The following is a 19,640-nucleotide window of genomic DNA, read 5'->3' as shown; positions in this document are numbered from 1 at the left end:
TACATTTTCCCTGTTACAGTATAAAAGATGTGGAAGAAACCCAAACAGCCTCTTAATTTTTGTCTGTATTGCAAACACTTTGGAACAGGGACTCCTAAAGAAAGCAATGTTTCTGTACTGCTTATCACATGCTAACCAGTCCGATCTTATTTCTGAAACCTGTCAATAATGGATTTCAAATAGATCTAGCAGCATCGGTTCAAATGCATTACACATGCACGATGTGCAAAGCCTCTGTGGCTTCCTAGAACTGCAGGATATAGGCTAACAAGCACCACAGTTAAACCTGTAAATCAACTAAATCCACTCTGACAGTGAACTTCCCACCTGAGAGGAGGTGACAACTAGTGGATTCTCAGTTTCTCCTACATGTTGGGATTGTTAGGATGGGAAAAAGGCTTCTTAGCAGTCTGAATGGTTCCACATGAGGATCCAGGAAGGTTCCGGAATAACAAAGGCCTATCAAAGCTTGAGAACTGCTAGGTTTATATGCATCTGAGCGCCGGAGAACATGACTCACTGACCCCTAGAATACTTATGGCTTTAAACTCTCTCCACTGCACCTTTCAAAATTAAAATCTTTCCTAAAGTTTTAATATGCTTGTGGTCGCTTCTTTTAAATGAAAATTCCCAAAAAGTAGATTATTGTCCCGGTACACATTTGTACTTTACCATTTACGAATCTAACACTGATTTATCAGAAGTCAGTGAATTACCAATTTAAGCTAAATCAATATACATGTTTATATATATGTGTATCAATATATGTGTTTAACTCAATATATGAGCTCCAATTCGAGTAAAGTGACATAAAAGTAGCTAAGTCTCTAGTTACAGCATGGTCATTTCTGTAAATGGCTATCTTCCAATCTTACAGCTTTCCAGCTTCACCAGTTCAAGTTCAAAATACAAAACCAGTTTTATTATCTCTGTATAAGAAGTCTTTCATACAATGAAACCTTATCAGTAGCTACTACTTTGGGAACTACAAAGCCAATACAGTGCTCCTAGGGAAATACTCCCATTATAAATATATTCATACTATATAAATTCGATTAATATGTATATATATATATGGCATAAAGTATATGCTCATTTCAGACTTAGTACCATCACATTTAAAATCAAGATAACATTCAGGCTCATCTGGGGAACTATAGCACTAATCAATTTTGAAATTCTTCGATATCAAGTTCAATAAACTGTACAACAGTTCAACTCAAAATGTTTAAATACAAATCACTTACTAAAAATTGTCTTAGCATCGAAGATGATTTCATACCTTTGGCAGGATCAAAAATAAAAACCAAAAGTAAAGAGTCCAAGGAAGAAGACATCCTGCATTGCAGGCTTACACTGTCCAATGATAATAAAAAGGTTAAATGTGCATGTGCATACCACTTTGCTGCCTACAGCCAGGGTTATAAGCATAACTGTATGACAAAGCTCCAAGAAGGCTACTTGAGAAGAGTCATCACTTCTATGACCTTGACACTGGTTGGTCCCACAACTTCGATACAATTTAGTGATGTGCGAGAACAGATGATGGTGCAATACATAGAAATGGCAGCATTTAAAATTCATAGTAGCATAAGGCCATTACTTTTCCCACTGGGCCACTTGAACTTTAATAATGTCTGACCTAGTTGGCCAATAAGTTCTAGCAGCAGACAGAGGAAAATTGCCAGTATTAGATACTGTTTGAATGATTTTTCATTTAGGAAGACTTAGAAGTTCCTTTAAGAACAGGGCACCAATTCTTCCTGTAGACATCTCATTTTTTGGTGTCTGTTTTAACAGCCTATATATTTTAAAACAACTGCAGACAATGAACAATCTGTATCAGACATGGAAAAAATAAAATGCAGGGGTTAAATAGAAATTATCAATACAGGCAATGATCACAAAATAATATTACCTCTTTGCAGAGACAAATTCCACCTTCTTTCACCCACACCACAAAAATCTAACTTTCAACAGCAGTAATGCAAGTGTAAATCAAAACACACCATATTCAAATGATTACAAATATTTCTGATGAAGCCCCCAAAATAAAAAAGGAGTCAGAATAAAGACATAATTTTTCCATTTACATATATATGCTTATGATGAGAAGAAAAACATTACGCTTTAAAGAGTGGATAAACATTGGCAGATATGGTTAAAAATGGAACTCTGAAAACAAAGGAACAGAAGAGTGGTATTTCCCAATGAAAAGAAACTACTTTTTGGTCTTATTATCTCAGTAAGCACATACAGAAAATAGATAGTAATTTGCCAGAGATACTGTTCTGATATTTTTTGTTTTTCAGAGCTAAACAGCACAGTGCTTGTTGCATGAATGTTTGAAACCTACTTAAATGCCAAACCCACTCAGGGACTTTTGCAGGCAAATACTGTTTCACTAATGTTTCAAGTAAAATCTCTTCCATAAAAACATAAAACTACTCTGTAAGGTTCAATTTTCAAGCTGAAAAATATTTGCAGATGCAATACAGAACCAAAATATATTCACAGCACAGGTTTAAAAAACACAGTGTCAGTGCTAAACTACAAAATTAAAACTCTCAAATTTTCTGGTATCAGACTACCAAATCTTTTCACCTTACCCATACCAGAACTTTGATCATCCAGTCAGGGAGTCCATTGATAAAAACAAACTAATTGGAGTCAAATAGGGTTTGTCTCCCAAATACACCTTGATAATCACAGTACTTTTCCTCCACATCTCCATCTCTTGGTATTCTCTAAAATTAACCTTTTGACTCTACCAATAAAATTTATCCGTTCATTAAATAAAAAAACAAAGTTTGAGACTAACATAAGTAGATGATTTGCTATGTCCTTGTCCTCAACTACTCCAATGTTTCTTAATATCCAAGAAAGAATGAGTGAACACATCCCAAAGCAGAGACATAGAGCAGCATACCAGAGAAAAAAAGGAAAGCCTCTGCAAATTCCTTATTAGCACTTTACTGGAGATCGTCGACACTTTATTTCAATTTACTTCCGTTACAATTATACAGAAAACATGTTTGCAAGTCTGAACTCTCTCTTAGTACCACAGTCTAAATGTTGAACCATTAGACATACACAAAAGCTGCAGTTATAGGATGATGGTTGTGCAAAGAAAGATGCTGCTAGGGTGCAACAGAAATGGACCTCAACAAGCAGTTAAGGCAAAGAAGCTACTATTTAAACCAGGGATTTATCCCTCACCTTTTCTGTCTGCCCTCTTCACAGGGACAAGGTCCATACATTGAAAAAACACTCAGTAGGCTACTACTGGAAAGAAATATTCCATATATTAATTTTGTGTTCATGTTCCTCATTTTGTCTGGCTAACCCTACGGTGCTACTTCCCCTGACCCCAGAGAAAGAACTAGATTCAAGAGAAGCTTTTCAGACTCTAATTTTAAATTTCCTGATTGTGGAGAAAGGGCAAAATTGCTCTACTTTATACATTTTTCTTCAAACCTATATGGTCCTGTATAAACTAGATGCTTAAATTTAGTTTTAGAAAAACATTTTTATGAGAGAGTGGCAATTTGAGCTAATTAGACTGTTCACTTTACATTAAAAAATTAGCCTGTATGTAAAAAGCATATCTGTGCCAATTTGAAACTAAATAAATCCCCAAATACCCTTAAACAATTTACTCTTAAAAATATATAATCAAATTTAGAAAACTATAAATTATATTTAAATTTATTATTTACAAGCAATTAATTACGAAGACAGCCAGGTGGCTTTCATTACATAAATTACTGTTAATGACACTTGCCTCATGCTGCTACTGTATTTAGCATTTGCATGCATCACATGTCAAACACACACACTGTTGCATAGCTATCGCCAGGGTAAAAAGTGAACACCTTAAGTCAAAAAAGCTTTTGTAATCTAAATAAAATCGTTAATTCCTTAAACAAGCCAGGATCTTATTAATGTTTCCCATACAGGGTATAATTTAAAGAATTTTAGCTCTATCAAACATGGATGATACAGAAGAGTAGTTTTAAGTATATTCCAATTCTGGGAATGATACAGATTTAAGATAAGAAATTAATCCATTTATAGCTAGTCCCCTTGTGATTTTTAGTCTTAAGCAAGCCCTGAAGAGTGTTTATAATTTAAAAGTTTGTAACTTAAAGCTACTCATAATTAGAAAAAAAAAAAAAAGAAAGAAAAAGAGAGTGATTCTTGTCTACCTTGCTAACAGTACAGTCCTTTGCCTTGTCTCTTTAAGTTACTGTACCATATATGTAGATGTTTACAAAGTCTACTTTCAGCCCCAGGGGTATAGCTTACTGTGCCACTGAGGGAATAAACTAATTTAATTCCACTACTTCCTTCTTATTGGAAAGATGGCAGAAACTCCTTCTCACTAAGAAGGAAATGCAGCTGTTCCGTTTTACCAGTGGTCCTCCAGCACTCTTTTTAAAAAGCTGGCTACCTACAACTAGCAGTCAATATAAAGGGAACATCTGACAAGAGGTGATCACAAAATTACATTATTCCATCCTAAAACTTCTCTAACCTTCTTTTCCACTCATACCAACAGAATTTTCATAGTGTCATAGAATGATTTGGGTTGGAAGGGACCTTAAAGATCATCTAATTTCATGGGCTGGGATACCTTCCACTAGATCAGGTTGCTCAAAGCCTCATCCAGCCTGGCCTTGAAGACATCTAGGGATGGGGCATCCACAACTTCTCTGGGCAACCTGTTCCAGCGCTTCATCACCCTCTCTGTGAAGAATTTCTTCTTGACAACTAATCTAAATCTCCTTACTTTCAATTTAAACTCGTTAGCCCTTGTCCTGTTACTACACACCCTTGTAAAAAGTCCCCCTTCAGGTACTGGCATGCTGCTCAGGTCTCCCTGAGGCCTGCTCCAGGCTGCCCAAGTCTCTCAGCCTTCCTTTCCCTCCCTCCTCTTTACAAAGGATTTATTTTTGCTGTTCTTAGTACTGCTCTGAAAATCTGTACAATAACTATATGCTTTCTTCCTGCAGTGATGCAGAAAAGGCTGCATTTCCAGTAGAACTCTTATTCTGTGCACTGACTGATGAGAATTATGTTCAATATAAACAGTAAATAGGTTCACCGTATAGCATCACCTTCATTAAACACCAAAATTTGGCTAGTCTTGGTAGAATTGGACTGGAGGCCTTGGTAAATAAATGTGGAAGCCAAGGAAGAAGGAAATGTTCAACATGAAACATTTGTTCTGTGTTAAAATAAACTGAAATTGACCTCAACGTGCATCAAATCATATGGCAGGACTTACTGACACATCTTAAATTTCTGGGAGTTGTGAAAAACACAGTAAAAATATAGACTGCCATCTTTACATTAAGCACGTAAAGACTAGACTTTGAAAGTAACACCCAAAAAATCCATAAGAAGGGGATAACTAAACTTCAGTGGAGTTCAGTGAAATCTGACTTAACATCCTGCAGGCAGCTTTCAAAAAGCCCTCACACAAAACATCCCAGCCCTATCCTCTCCCATTTTAAAGTCTTTATATATTAAAGCAGCAAAGGCCACAGAGCCTTCTTCTCCTTCAGACTATTTTTAATTTGTTCTTCACATTTAAGTATCAGGTCTTTGTATGTTAACTATCTCGTAAGAGAAGAAAATTAGCAAAACTAGGATATCGGAAAACAGTGGAAGTTGAGAAGATGAAGAAAAAAAATATTCTGAACCAGACTGCTTACATTTCTGCATGTTAGTCAGTAACTCACAACTTCTCCAACATATTCTTATAAAACATTCTCTGGCAAATTCTTATAAATGCCAGTCACTCCCTTCACTTTTAACTAAAGGGCATCTGAACATGTTCCCAATCAAAAAGAGGGATGTCAAGACCTGATTTATAGAAATCAAAAGATTTAGAGGGAAGAAGGGGGCTAAGCCATAAATTAATACTAATTTGGGGTGGATATCCTTTTTTTTCAAACTTCTACTTTTAAGAATACGTAGAAATTTCTTCTATCAACTTTCATTTAGAAGTAATTTCTCCTCCCCTACAACAATAAAGTTTTAAGGCCAAAAAGGGAAAAAACTGCATGAATGTAATTTTTAGCACAGCAGATATGCAAATACTTTTTTCTCTCAGCACCCCAAATTATTTTGTTAATGCACCACTTTCCACTAAACCAACCACAAACAAATCTTTAACTTAAAGTTATGGCTGTTCATATGTAATCTGCTACCTGGATTTAAAAAAAAAAAAAAGGCAGAAGGTCTCTCTAGCCACCTAATCACCATATCAATGACACATGCCACAACAGAGAAGCACTAGTTTATTTGATTGATCATGGTAGATAAACTCCAAATAACAGAGAAATTAACAAATGCTTGACATTTGCTCAACATCCATTATTCTGACACTGCTTTCAGGATTTCAAAGCCTGGGAGTATGCTTAATCAACATTCATATTCCCTAGTGAGCTACAGGCACCATATTGCGCCCCGCCTTAGTACTGATGAAAACTGCATATTGGCCATTTCCAAAATGTTATGGGACTCCACACAGGGCCCCTTCTCTCCCTTGTTCCTGTTCTGCAGTTTTCTTTTAAACACTTCCAAGACAAAAGCATCTGCCAGTTTTTCTCTCTGGGGATGTATGCAAAATGAACTTAACAGTTTTAAGGCAGGAGAAACCCTTACATCTAAATTCATTCATAGGACAGAAAAGGGCCTAGGAGGCCTCTCTAGGGACAAAACCCTGCTGAAATTTTCCCCGACAACAGTGGGAGCTTTATAAAATCTAAGTCCAGACAATTTCCAATTCAAATGCCCAGCATAGCATGACCTTTGTCAGATCTATGAGCCCTAGATGCACCCAGTATTTTTTTATTCTAACCAGCACAGACATTAGACAGGGCACTACTGCTAAGCAGGAGGTTGAATATTTGCATGCTCTTCTATTGTGAAAATGTAACAGTGACAGCACTGTGTCGAATTCTTTTCCCCCTAGAACTTTAACTCCATAGGAGAGGCATAGCTGACAGATGACTCTCCCAACATCTGTGTTATGTACACTGCACAGCTGAGGAACCTTGGATCACTGTCACGGCTTCTCGGAGATGACCTACACCTTTCTTATATCTACCCATGATCAAAAAAATAAAATAAAAATTTGAAAACTGTTTTTTTAAATGAAAAGTAAATATGGCAAGAAAGATTAACATAATTTAGTCATTAAGCTGTTCACATAGCAGCTCACCATATGTTGTATAAATGTCCTATACAAAATAATTTATCAGACCTGACACGTTGCACATCATATTGTATTATTTAATATGCTTACTAAAATTTCATGGATCAAGTGCCACTTCTGAAAGCATACAGAAAGCCCTAGAAAATATTTCTTCATCTTCCATGATTTATTTTGATTACCTTTTACAGCTACATGATAAAGTGGAACTTTCAAAATTACGAGGTTAAGGTTTACACAGCTATTGCTTCGTATACTAAAATATAACAAATGGCTCCATGTCTATATACCATTTTACTTGCATTTAATATTCAGAAGCACATTAAACTAAGCACGTTGCTTTCGACTGCATATTTTAATAATTTTAACTGGTTATTTCAGTAAACATCCTGATCCACTAATGCAAAGTTCCACTGATCTATCTATCTATCTATCTCTATATATCCCGCCTTGATAAAGAGACTAAAGAGCCAAGAATTGCAAAATAAACTAAAGCAAACAATTAACATGCAATACATGTTGACCAACCCAAACCCATCTACACAGAAATATATTAATTTCTACACAGTAGCTACAACATTTGAATAATATTTTTAAGCTACTGAGATTTAAAATATTAGAATGGCAAGCCTCTACACCCAGATAAAAGGACAAAATTCACTATTCAGAAACCTCAAAACCACAAAAATAATAATGTGTAAGAATAATCACCTGTCACTGACAAGGTGTGTGTCTAAATGGTAAATTAAAACAAAAAGTGCAAGCGGGAAGATTGTGGATAATAGCTGTTGGGTAACCAATGGGATTTGTTTGGAAAAAACCCCACCACAGTTAGAGGACGTACCAAACAGACATGGCTAAAAAAATATTTAGACTGAAACCATGCATTTATGCCATAAAGGACCATTCTCCTTTCTCTCTCTCAGACCACTGATATCAAAGGCAAAAAATAGAAATGAGATAAAAGAATGTAGCCTGACTTTTGGTTTTGGTTAATAATTAAATTCTGCTGTTTCTAGTAACATGATAAAGGAAAACATATTCCTGCGTCAGATAACTCACTGCAATGAGGTCATTAAACACTGTATTTGGAATGGAACTTGCTTGGCCTATCGCAGTACCTGCCAACTGAGTAAAGCAAATCTTCCTTTTTAAGCTCTGTAAGAACCAGAAATCTAGCTTATGAGTTATTTTTATCTTTTTATATTTTCTATATCTAAGAAAATGCATTTGTCTAGGAAGACACACTGCACAACTGTGCTGAAAACTGAAGGACAGCTGCACTGACAACATGCATTTTATATTAACGCTGAAAATAGCTAAGTTCAACAGACTTTTCATCTGCAGGAACCTACACTCACTTTCTGGCTATGTGATATCGCACCCTGTACCAGTTGTATCCTCATAATGCACATCTGCATTCCACAGAAGTAGTGCAATAACGAACTGGATGTTACCAGTGTCCACAGTGGACTGATGAGAAGTTCTGCCATCTCCTAGCTAACCACACATAGAAATAAGAGACACATGGTGTCCTTATTGCTGTCTGGGTCTTCAATTAACAATGGGGAACTCTGAAAGACCCTTTATATTAATCCAGTCACAGAAGTGAGTATTACCTCTATTTTGGTCACAGTTTTTATGTTTTTGAAACAGTTTCAGACAGGCTGCACTACCCAAGAGACTACCTTTGCTATCAATGGGTCTTACTCAAAGAAATATTTGACAACATTCTGCTTTCTGTGGAAGAAAAAATGTCTGCTGTCTTCGGACATTTTTCTTCAGTGCTGAAGCTTCTGGAGGTATCAAGGAATCAATGTTAGCAAATGCTTCCAAGACGTTGCAGGCCTTGATACAGATATGCAAATAAAGGACATTCACCCAGACAAAAAAAGACCACTTCAGCACCACATCCTAACTTGAAGCCATTTTGCCAGTTTGGATGGAGAGCAACAATTGCTTAAATATCCTACTCAGATGTGAAGGATAAAGCAGGGAACTGAAGTTCAAGAACTCTACAGCATAAAGCAATGAGTCTGTCACTATCAATCAGGCTACAGGATATCCTGAAGTGCTCACTGGAAGGGATAGTGTATCCCATTCATATCCCTACCACATTCAAAACGTTATGGACACTAGAATTTTAAAAAAATTGTGGATGAAAAGAAACCATGAGATAGACAAAAATGCTTCAATTGCTGACAAATCAGAAGTTTTCAACCTAAGGGGTCCACAAACCAAAATGTTTTTTTCCCACAACAGGCACAGATTCCTTTTGGGCAAATTTAAGTCTGCTGACAAGAAGTTCATTTACTTTGAATTGTTATTTGAAGTCCATGGACAACAAGGACTCCATGAAATACAAGTTGAAAACTAATGAGAGAGCGTGAAATCTTAGCATGCCAATGGCAGTTTGAAATCTGCTTGTATAGTACCAATTAGTCAAACAAACAAATGAACAAGGCTTTTAACCATCACCGGATGCGAAGAAAACAGAGCAGTTTCTTCCACTCCTCTTCCAGTGCTGTTGCCTTTTTTTTGGTAACAATACCCTATCAGGCTTGTCTTGGAAGAAAATTTCAGTAGGATCAGTTACCGTATTCCATATTCCTACAGAAATTAATCCTTACCATTATTTCACTCAGTTTGAAGTATAATACAAGCTTATGAGTCTTTCACATTACAAACAGATATGGTATAAGGAATATGTGATTAGAAAATTACTCTCATAGAAGCATATATGTTGTTTTATTAAGTGACGTGATAAGCTTAGGGGTATATATCAGGACCAAAATGGCTGTAGTCATTAATTTAAGTAATAAATCACAGGTCCTGCCAACAATGACAGCAAACAGATGCTAACAAGAAAATGCATTATTTAATATTGTCATGTGTTATAAAAATGTAAGTGTTTAGGACAAGTCTTAAATTTTTATAATAATATGCATTTAATACATTACTGTTTTGACACATACAAGAATCAAATTTATAGGTCTCATTCGGCACCGCTTTCTCTTCTGTGAACACAGAATGGATTCCTGAGGGAAAAAAAACCTAAAGAAGTGAATGTTTCAAATAGATGTTTGCAACAAAATCAAGTTGTTTGTCTTGCCATCTTGAAGTAAATATCATAAGGACTGAATCTCATTAGGAAATGAAAACCAACATATTTACCTTTATGTAAACAAAATTTTCCCTGAAAGTTCCCAGGAAATTCAAAAAACTATGAAGTTTATATATGGACAGCAAAAGATCTTATCAGTTTCTACAAAGTTAAAAATATAATTCCGTACAATCCTTACAAGCAGAATGTCAGTACTGACTAACACTCAAGGAGCCTGCTAAATTATAAAAATTGCAGAAGTTTTATTTTCCATTGTGTTATTCTTTCCTACATCTGTTTAAATAATACCATGGAACATTACAATGATTGTCACCAACTGCATCCCTTGCAAAAATGCCAAAAACCAAACCAAAATCTATGTTAGTTATTAAAGACATGATCTATTCCATTCCTTCTCTCCATAGCCACCCTCCTCTCAGGACTCTGAAGGCCGGACAGAACGATGATCTGATTCAAGTACTGACATCTGCAATTATGCCTTTTGGCAAGCCTAGCCAGACTAATCAGAACCACTGTGCATACACCTTTTCCAGCACTGTATCTCTGCTGCTGAAGGGCCTGCTGCATAAGGTCCCTCTGCAGGAGGGTTAATTGTTTCTAAGATCATCACCGCTTTTTCCAAGAATTTTTGTTTTGCTTTACGTAAACTGTTTGGATAATAACACTCCTGTCTGCATTCTGTTTCACTTCCATTTTCAATCAACTCCTCCAGGTATCAGCACAGTTCCTTTCTTGGAAGTGCTTCACTCAGTGCTTTAAAACACTTGAGGAAGCAGTGATCAGAGTATGGAAACTAAATTTTCTTCATTAAATCTACTGAAGCAGATATTAAAAATGCATTTAATATACTGGGGATGGCTGGTGGGCATCACTGACTGTGACAGGCCAGTTACTGATGAGCTGCTGTCAGACGGCCTTCTCAGCAGGGATCTGTGTCTAAGGCTGCTGAAGGACAGCAATATCTTCCCTTGTGTGTAAGCTCTATTCATCTCCCAAGTATTTACTAAATCACAGACCTCTGCACACAAACCCAGCGTTTCAGCGCATGCTAACAAATGATGGATGGCCTAGTCAATTCGTTATGTCCTGAAAGCGTGATTTCCTGCCATTCCAATCATCAAACCTCTAGAGCCTTCAGAGCTGATCAGTCCTGGAGAATATATTTTGCAGGCTCTATTAAAGGAGTAGAGGTTCTTTCCATTAGTCTCAAACTTTTTTTTTTTCCTGGCTGATTTAAAGAGAACTCCCTCCTTCCCCCCCTCCTTCCAACAGCACCACCACTACCACTCTTATCTGTGTAAAGTATTCAGGGCATGTACTGTTGGTGTGTTAGTAAAATAGCACTCCTGGAACACCAGCCAGTTAAAAAGACAGATTTTGTTTGTGACTACTATAAAACACGACAATCTTTTATTTAAATTCATCTATACATCTTTATTATGTAACCTAGACAACCCCCAAAACATTTTGTAACTTAGCTTCTTTGATCAAATACCTTTTACAGCAAAGGAGTACTCAAAAGGACCCATTTTCTTTGTATTTGCCCAGTGAAACACATCAGAGCTCTCTTAATTGTGTTCCTCCTAAAAGCATAAGCCACTTAGGAATAAACTTCCGATGTTCCACAGACAGGTTAGCTGTCAAAGAAATAAAGCTTCTAGATTTCACCCTTTTCATAGCAACGCAATATACTTGACAGTCTTTCTTCTACATGCTAGAGGAGAAATTTTATTTAGCTTACCTATTCAATGATCTATAGGAGCTGAATATACATACCTCACACTTCTTAATCTGAAACACTGAGCTTCAAATGAATTAGTCCACATCTGCTGAAGAGTTAGCTGCCTACAGTACAGCACCGTTTTTGAAGGTGTTGTAAGAGATATGAGTAAACTTTAGGTAAATATGCATTTGGTTACTCTGAAATGCGAAGACTTTGGATTTCTTTGCTTGCTAGGTGTGATCCAGCCATAGCCAGCACGAAACAATCCACACTGCCCTACTGTTCACCTCAACCTTGACCTGGAGATTAAACTCACTTTTATTGCACACAAAGGTCATCTGTGTTAGGTCAAAATTCAAAGTCCCTTGTCAGCTAAGGTTGATATATTCCAACCTTTCCTACTCTAATGCATCAAATTTTTCATGGTGAGGTCATATTCAGCAGACAGTGTATTCAGCAATTTATTGTGCCATTGTAATATAGCCCAGAATATGGTTGTCCAAAAAACAACACATGAATAAAATATTTTCATCTCTGATGTAGCAAATCCCCTCTGCCCATAAAAGTCTAGCCCAGACTTGTTTGAAGGCTTCAGAAGAAAGATACAGTATGAAACTGTTTCTGAAATACAATCAAGAATTACCATTTTTATCATCATTGTCCTTAAGTACAAGCAACATAAATATAATGGTATCCTAAAATCCAGCAGTCAATTAAAACACACATATGGCCAGTGTTAAAACTTCCACTTCATCCTTCCTTAACAACCACCATAATCTGGCCCTTAAATCTACAGACATCTGTTGGTCTGTCTGATGACACCAAGCTTGTTTTGGAATTAAATACTTTGAAAAAAACAGTGACACAAAACAACTATCCTCCTGGTGATTTTCACAACCATGCAATTTGTGAAGTGGCAAAAAGTGCAACCAAATTAAATACCATGAAGCAACACAGTAACAATAATGTACACTGTGACCAAAACAACTCCCCCAGCTTTGAGATAGAAAAGGATTTGCCTTCATTTTCTTCCTCTCCTTCTTTCCCTTTCTTTTTATCTTTTTTCCTTTGCTTTCCCTCTCTCTTCCTGTTTTATTTTCCTTTTTTTTTCTCCCTTTTTATTTCTTTTTCTCTCCCCTTTCTTCCTATTGCATTTTCTCTCTTTACCCACTTCTCTATATTTTTTTTTTCTATACTTCTTTCTCTTTTCTCTCTGTATTTTTCTTTTTCCTCTTTCATTCTCTTTCTTTTCTTCTGTATTAAACCACAGCACCTGACACACAGCTGCAAAATACATTTTTCAGTTTTCAAATGCATTTTCAAATTACAGAGAACTAATTTCCACATCTGCTTTAAGAGGCCCACTCCAATCATTGTATTTCACCATCAAATCTTCAAAGGATATAGGACTGGCTTCTAAGTGGCTTGTATAAATTCCTCAAGGCCAAAAAGGCTTTCCCTTTACTCAGCCAAAATTAATTTCACAAGTGTAGTAAGTCCTGTTTTGTGTGATTTTTTTTTTTTTAATAAAATGGACTGTACTCATATATGACGGCACTTCCTATATTGGAAGGGGAAAAGGTTAAGAGAGAAGGAAGAGACTTATCAGTACTCAAGAATTTAGAAAGTACAACCTTAATTTTGGTTGCATATTTCAAGCAAAATTTCAAGACTAACCTTTAAAACAACTCTGCATTTTGCAAGGATGGACAACATATGTTGGAATGCTTGTAAGGAAGAGGATGATTACACTTACAAAAATTGTAACAGAAAACTACAATGGACTTCCCTCAAAATTATCTTTCATGTTGACACATGCTTATACATGTCATCTACTTTTTAGTTAATAGATAACATTAAAAAAAAAAAAATCCTTTCCATCTCTTTCCAAACAAATCTGGAAAGCACTCATGTTCTGAAGTCCTAAAATTTGCATGTGTCCATGTAAGAATTTTCTGTCTAAATCCTGTCTGTTGGTATTGGAGAGCCCCAAAACTGAGAAGTGTGTTTCTCATTCTACTCTGAAAGCTTCCACTGTTATCAGTAGCTAACTTTTAAATAAGTATCGTAGGTTTATTCTAATGAATAATGGAGGAGACAAAGTTCTAAGTTATATGATGATTTAGTTAATTTCTGTCACACAATACTTTGTTTTACAGGGAAGGATCGGTAACCCTCCTATTTAGGGTCCTAGCATAAACAGTCTTTTAGCAAGACATAACAAATCCAAACAGTTACAAGTTCTTTAAGGCTTGTTCACTGGCATTTACAGTGAAAAGAGAAAACCTGTACCACCTTTTGGTTTAGCCTATCAAAGCTGTAGTATCTTACACTAAACATCCTACCAAGGGTTCAAAGAGCGAAAACATCTTTCCAAAGGGAACAACATCAGTTCAGAGCTCACATAATTACTTTGTACAGTACATTTTTATTTCATCTTAAGATTATTTTGAATACGCTACATTTTATTCTAGGTAATTTCTGAAAACTGTATATTGTTAATTTTCTTTTCAAATAACGAGGCAAGACATCTTTCTCATCCCTTCTTATCAACCTATTTATTTACCTGTGAGGTTAAATGCAGCTTCAAGTATGTAACAAATCTTAAATTGTATTAGGCTTTTGCTACATATAATAGACAAAACAAAACGGTGTAAATCTTTGTTTACTCTGAAATCTAACATTATAAATACAAAGCTTTAAAATTCTACTGTTTTCATAGATGCTCTAGCTATACACTCCAGATCATTTAAACACAGTACTAGTTCAAAGTATTTGTCACGTCAAAATAGACAGGATGGAAGCACACCAATGACCATTCTGCATCTCCATCCAAATCTCTGCATCTCCTGCTAACATCCACTTTCTTTTCTCTTATAAGCTGTCTATTGAAATCAACGAGGTGGTTGATAGAGGCAGAGCATGAATTTATTTCACTGTTAAGTCGTGAGTATATTGAAAAGCTGAGGGAGCTTAAAATGTCCATGTCTACTTTATTTTTTTGTAAAAGAAGTAAGTTTCTAGCACTCAGAGGCTAAATGAGATTTGCCAAATCAGTGTTTGCAGTGTAAAAAAAAACCAACAGCCTAGTTCCTCTGCTTTCCAAAACAATAACCAACTACTCAGAAGATCAAGGAGAGCATGAGAAGTTACAAGAATTGTCAGTTTTGGTACAAGAGCCCTTTCAGGGAGAAGAAAGTACCACACATCAGTAGGTTGCTGGCTCACAGATAAGAAAAAAAGTTCTGAAATACACCTCAACAGCTAGCTGCCCTCTGCTCTTGAGCTTCACTGTCCTCCTTCCTGGGTAACAGCAGCTCCAAGGAGCACTTCAGCAGAGGACAGAATTCTCCTTCCACCTTGACTTATTGTCCATGCTTCATTAGCAGCAGGTACTAGAATACAGAAATGGAAAGAAAAGGGGAAAAAAAAGGAAAAAAAAAAAATGGAGATGAAAGAGAGGAGTTCTACCCTTCTGTTTCCCACCACAACCATCTTGGATTTATCAGTACTGCTTGATAATCTAGGCAACTGCACAAAGGCAGAATGACATTATTCATGAAAAAAGAATACATTTCCTTGTACATGAAACTGGCTGGAAGAGTAGAATCAGATGTTAAAAACAAATATCCATAATCAAATACCAAGTATATTAATATAAACCTGTGCACCATGTTTTTCTCTCGCTTACTGGAAAAATAAAAGAGGGGAGGGAGGAATGGGTGGTGTTCTCTCACATTTATGCCAGATTCCCCTACCTTTCTGCTGTAAGAAAAGTTCTTCCTGATCACTATGAAGGAAACTATCACAGAAGGGACATAAACAAGACAGTACTTCTTTGAATAGATGCATGCAAGAAAGTGAAGACCTGCACAGAGCAGCTACTATAAATTCTAATACTTTGAAATTCAAGTGCCCTTCACCTCTATAAACACAGTTTGCACTCAGTCTCAAAAAAGAGTACTTCTACAGGAGTAAGAGTGAAGGTACTGAAAGGGAAGTTGGGCTAGAGGCACTAAGTTTGTTTAACACCTTTAAGTAAGGAAGAGAAACAATACAGACTGCACTAATTGTGCTATAGAAGAATACAGCACTCCTAGATGGAATATGTTTCACAACAGTTCAATTCAAGAACTTGACGATTTGTGGAATCCTTAAAAGATGCGAGGTTACTGAGCCAACTTGCAGTCAGAAAGTTTCTGGAATCCCCAACTCAAGCACAGTGTAGTGTAAGAAACTCAAATACTCAGAATAGAACCAAACCAGGAAAAACCTAGCAGAATTTAAAAACATAATGAATTGGGTCAGCAAACCTTACACCCTTAGGAAGCTTGGCAGAAATCAGAGGAGTCGTCAATCAAGGAAACTGTAATACATAATCAGAACTGGATACGAATAAGAGCAGCAAAATACATACAAGGTATAGATTTGAGAAGGGTCCAGTCATTTGTCAATCATGTTCTATTTGTAAGAAGCTTCAGGAACAATTCCTGAAGAGAAACTATGTAATCTGCCATATATAGAAGAACTGAGATATTTCCCTGGTGCCTCCCCCCACCCCGAAACACCTAAACTGAAGTACTAGAATATCAGCTCAGGTCTGACCAAACCGTCAGAAGCTGGACTTTTCTGGACAAGTTAAAATAGTTCTGAATAGCAGTTAAAAGTTTAAAGGTCTAAACTACATCTTGTCACCATAAATACATTAACACTAAGGTGATTCTTATGCAGAAGATTCTACTTGTAGGCAGCTCTAACTACAATTTAAGAGAGAAACAACCACTGAAAATAAAGAGATTGTTCACATTTCTCAGAGCATTTCTTGCAACACCCTACAATTCCTACCACTAGCCCTATAGTGCATAATCCAATTTAGACTTCAGGTCTCATTGAGAGGAACAGTATCACAGAATAACAGGAGCTCATGGATAAAGAGAAAGCAGAAGAATAAAATACAGAAGTTACAAAGAAAAACACAAACCAATAGTAAGCAGGTAAATTCAGGTGAGAAACAAAGCAGAAAAGGTGGTACAAAGGAAAAAGGAGCCTTGAGGTACAAAGATCAAAGGAACTCTCCCTAAGAGTAAGCAACTGACTCTTAGGGAGAAATTGCAGAAAAAGAGCAGGCCCATAACACAGACTGAAACATGCTTTATACAAATAAAGAGCATAAACTGTGAGTCTTTGAGAAGCATGACAGACAAGGGAGGAACCAATAGATAAGACAGCATTAGAAAAAAAAAAAACTGAGGAGATTAATGCACAGATCATGCAAAGATCTATGAGGCCGTAGGAATCAGAAATACTTGAAAACTGTCAATTTATGTATTGCATTACCAGTGGAATACTGATTCTTCCTGGGGAAAGATTGAACATGTAATGTGAAAGCAGCTATTATGGATTTTAGTACTTCCCAGTGTGAATCAGCAACTGTTACTACATAATAATGACAAACTGGTTATGGACACCTTCATCGCATTGCAAGTGCCATGACAGATTCAAGAATATTTTCTTAAAAAAACTGAATTAGAAAGTTGGGGGTGGGGGAAGGGTGGATTTATTTGTTTGATTCAGTTTTAATTAAGAAAAAAAGCAGCCAAGAAGTCCATCAGACCCTTCTTGTCCTAGAAGAGAATGACACAGGTTCTAGCTTCTAAGAAACTTATTCCAGTTTTGTAACTGTTTTTAAAACATATCACTGGAAAAGCCTCCCCTTTAGCTCTTAAGATGGCACACAAGTTTACACATCTCTGCAGCTGGCCTCTTTTACAAGGTAACAGTTATAGAGACTGCCTGTTTTTCACTCAATACATCTCCCATGCTGCTAAGGCAAGCAGTGGCCTTGGAATGCATAATTTTTTTTTTAACTGCATCTCAAAATTATTAGCCCAACATATTTTGCTGCTCCAAACCTTTGCCCTGCTCTGAGGGCCTTCTGCATCTGCCTTGCTATGTGAAAGTACAACAAAGAAACATCACTTGCTGAGCCATTCACAGAAAGGAGACATGAAGACCTCCTCAAAATATACTTAATACAGGCATTTTTTAATAAAGTTATCAATTCATTCATCATTCATATAGAAGATTTTAGCCTTCTCCCAAGAGGGACAAACAAAATTCAGGAGAGGCCTACGAGCAGAATTCAGAAGAGGACATTCTCATCTCAGAATATGGGTAACAGTATGTTAAGACAGCAAACCATGGAAGCAGCTACTACTGCTCACCTCTGCTTTTCTGTGTTCTCCAGACCTGAGCCAGCTGCTTTAGAAAAAAAGTATTTTTTTCCTGATATAACTTTATATTATCAGTACTACATAGTTTTTCAGGAGTCATCATGTTCTGAGACTGAGGAGACAATGGATCTTTTGCAACATCAAAGGAGGGGACTGGGAAGTAAAATCTATCAGCAGAAAGGCCTGGCAGTTTTCTGACATCTTACAGACACTCATGTGCCTATGGATCTGTCTCGGATGTGGGTTTCTACACACAGTGACTGACCTGGCAAACCAAACCGAATTCTAACCTTCCTTCAAGACAACTTTGTAAGGAGACTAGAATAAAGGAATATATGCATGTGTGTGTGTGTGTGTGCGCGCATGCATGCATATATACAGACAAATACTCTCTTCTAATTTCATTAGCACCAAAGTGATAAAGCCAAGTCTAAGCTCCTTAGACATATGCTGTCACAGTAAGTGGTTTCCTAAGTCACAGAAGTAGTGTGCAAGGCGAGATGGGTTCCCAGCCACGCAACTCAACGCGCTCACTGAACCAACCACACTGCTTTAACATCACTTCTCTATAACAAGGCTATTCCCTCAGCTTGATTTTGAACTACATTACATACTTCCCTGAAAAGATTTCACTGGATGGTTTAAAAGCCTAAGTTAATGTTGGCTCTTCATCCACTTACAGTAAGTTATACACAGCTTCAAACGGTTTCCTCAGCCACGCTTGTGGTAAGACTAGCAAGGCTCGCTCAGGAAGCATGGGAACGATTTTCTGTTTTACATATTTTTCTCTCTCACCAAAGTAAGCACAGCACTTTTAAGAACTGCAGTTTTCTGGTGCATTTTAGAGACAGCACCACTCCTCTCCCCACAGAACCCAGTTTGGTTTCCTGTCTAATTCAGCACTAGTAATCCTTCCCCCAAGCCTGAAAAGAAGAGAAAAACCTTGCAGCATGCCCTTTACAACTGTGTTGCGTTGGTAGTAAGCAAATTTTGGCAATGAAGATCAGTGCCATGAGCACATTGTCATGTATACCTTTCCATGCTAACCTATGATCATTTTCAAATCTCCCACAGCTCACACATGGAAGCTGATGAATGCTCACATGCAGCAGATGATCCCTTTTCCAGCCTTCAAGTGCAGAACAGAACCAAGTAAAGGGTCCAGGAAGTCCCCTCTTCCCTAAGCCACAGGTGCAGCAGTATCACAGGCAGGATTCCAGCCTTGGTCTCAGCCACAGAGGAATGGCCTGAACCTTAATGCTTCATTCCTGTAAGATCTACTTGGTATTTAACAGCCTCATGAGTGGATAGCTTTTGTTTGGACGTGGGGGGGGG

This window comes from Eurypyga helias, unplaced genomic scaffold (genome assembly GCF_000690775.1).
Source record: "Eurypyga helias isolate BGI_N326 unplaced genomic scaffold, ASM69077v1 scaffold13879, whole genome shotgun sequence".
NCBI classification, from domain to species: Eukaryota; Metazoa; Chordata; class Aves; order Eurypygiformes; family Eurypygidae; genus Eurypyga; species Eurypyga helias.
The sequence above is the reverse complement of the archived record's forward strand: the minus strand, read 5'-3'. Positions refer to the sequence as shown.